Raw genomic sequence first — 2640 nt, forward strand, 5'->3', positions numbered from 1 at the left:
CTACAGGGGGCTGAAAGTTGAGCAGCCAGCCAGCTGTTACAATTCTTTACTGAGCTCAGAATCAGCTGTTCATCTCAGAGAAAGCGGGATCAGGCTTAGAGAGTTTGGAGAGCGTAGTGAAACATTATAATGCCCATTTGGGGAAGCTAGGAGAGGAAGTCGTCAGGGACATGGACAGCAATTCTTAAACGGTGTTCATGACCCATGGGGGTGGGAACCTTCAGGTGAAACGTTGGGCTGTTAGCGTCGAGGGCACCTGTTGGGACCCGCCAGTGATGCCATGGGAGAAAGATGCTGCTGTCTGTTTCTATAGGGAGGTGCAGCTTTGGAAATGCCAGGGGGCAGTTCTCCTCTGTCCGATAAGGTCTCTATGAGTCAGAACTGACTCCGTGGTAGCAAACACCGAGCTATACGGCTTGACAGGTCAGATCAAATGTGAGTGAAGAAAGTGGATGTTTGGAGGGACTCAAGATTGTCCCACATTTATGACAAAGTCAGAACTCTTCCCGAGTTCCAGACTCGGTCATCTGGACCCCTTGTGACCATTTGCCCTAACACGTTCCTAGTGGAAGTCCTCCAGACCAGCTCCCCGACAGCTTCTCATGTCTCCACGAACTTGATTCCTAGACCTGTGGAGGACTGGCCTCAGTGGTCCTTACCCCTGTTTTCTCTCTCTCCTGTGCCATATGCATCCGTCAGCAAACATAGACTCCTTTTGAAAGCTCCACTCAGTGTGGGGCTTAATTTAAAGTCAACTTCCACCTGTGTGCAAGTGTAGGGGTGGACTCCACCCCATCAATCAGGGCACAGCCTGATGGTGCCTCTTTGGGGGTGTGGCCTAGCTAAAGAGGGACACTGGGAACTTCCCCTCTCTTTCCCTTTTTCCTCCCTGGATCTCTGTGTCTGCCTCCTGGGAAACCGCTGGTGCCCTGCCACGTATTCCCTGACCTGGATCCTTGTGGTGCTGCGTCCATCATCCCGTGGTCCCTGCTTCCAGGCATCTTTCTGTACCATCAGCCTGCAGCTACCTGAGTCTGCAGAGAGCCCCGCCTGGCATCCCACCCACGGACTTGGGTTGGACTGGGCTGGGCTGCCTTCTTGATATGAAGTTATGTTTCGATGTACAGTTCTCTTGTGTACATCCTTAAGTGTCCCTGGTTTCATTTCTCTAGACCACCCAGGCTAACTGCATCCAGCTGCTTCGTACCAGCAACGACCTTCTGCGTGAAATCTCCCCTGGCCACCCTTTGTCAAATCTCCCCAGCTCCCTCATTCCAGAATTTCAAATCGCTGCTTTGTTTCACCGGTGAATGCGTCACCCACACCAACCATGGGGCATTTGTTTATCTTGCTTATAGTTTGTGCCATCTGTCAGGATGTGACTTTCCTCTGAAAGCATGCACTCTTCTGTGTTGCTCGCTGCTGGGACCTCGGTCCTAGAACATCACACAGCAGATGGCCCTCATTCATGAAAAAAGTGCTTTCGCTAGACCTACTCTTGGGCTCAAAAAATCATCTCCAGCCTGGTTCTAGGGATGTGACATCAGTCCGGGATGGAAGCATTGCTCAACTCTTTTCAACATATCTCAAGCACTGGCACGTGGATTATATGTCAAAAAGAGTGCTGGAAGCCATGACCGATCATACACATTGTTAAACACTTGTTTCTTCTTGTAGGAAGGTGTGGTGTTGAGGAAAGCACCATGACCTTGATGCTGACAGAACCCCTGACATCGTGGCCCTTGGTCACCCCTCAGGTTTGGAACTGAAAACACCCTTGTAGCTCAGCTTCAGCCGAAAGACAGAAAGTCTATCAGGGGGAATAATAACACATGAGAATAATCGGCCCCAATCAAGACAAAAGGGCAGCCTTTCCTCAAGGACAAAGTTGAGAAGGAAAAATGGGAGGAGGAAGCCCAGAGAGGAAGAGGTTCAGTGACATGACAGTGAAGGGATTTCAATGCGCAGCACGTGTGTGAAACAATATACGTGTGAATAGCTGAATGCAAAACTAGTGATCAGCACTGGGGACCTTCAAGCAATTCATAATACAACGTTTAAACCAACAGAAAACATCATTACATTGATGTTTTCGAAATTTCACGGAAGCAGCAACTGGAAAAGGTGCATAGAGGGTGTGAAGGGAGGAACTCGGAACAGATAAAAATGTTAAGTGATTACAATTTATCCATCTTTGTTGTAATCCAAAGGTTTGTTTCTTTTTTCCTGTTTTATATAAACCATTTTTACTGGGGGTCCTTACAGTTCTTATAACAATCTATATATCAATCACATCAAGCACATTTGTACATATGTTGACATCATCATTTTCAAAAAATTTTCTTTCTACTTGAGCCCTTGATATCAGCTCCTCTTTTTTCCTCTCGCTTCCCCACACGCCCTCCCTCATGAACCCTTGGTAAATTATGTTATTGTTTTCGTATGATACTGCACCCTGGCTGAATCGTCCCTTCCTTGTGACCCTTCTGTGAGGGGATGTCCAATTGTCTACAGAGGGACTTTGGGTCTCCACTCTGGCCCCTCTCGTCCACATTTATATGATTGTTTGTTTGGGGGCTTCTGATGCCTGGTACCTGATCCCATCAACAGCTCTTGATCACACACGCTGGTGTGCTTCTT

This window comes from Echinops telfairi, unplaced genomic scaffold (genome assembly GCF_000313985.2).
Source record: "Echinops telfairi isolate 266 unplaced genomic scaffold, ASM31398v2 ScPeMD7_2186;HRSCAF=2738, whole genome shotgun sequence".
NCBI lineage: Eukaryota > Metazoa > Chordata > Mammalia > Afrosoricida > Tenrecidae > Echinops > Echinops telfairi.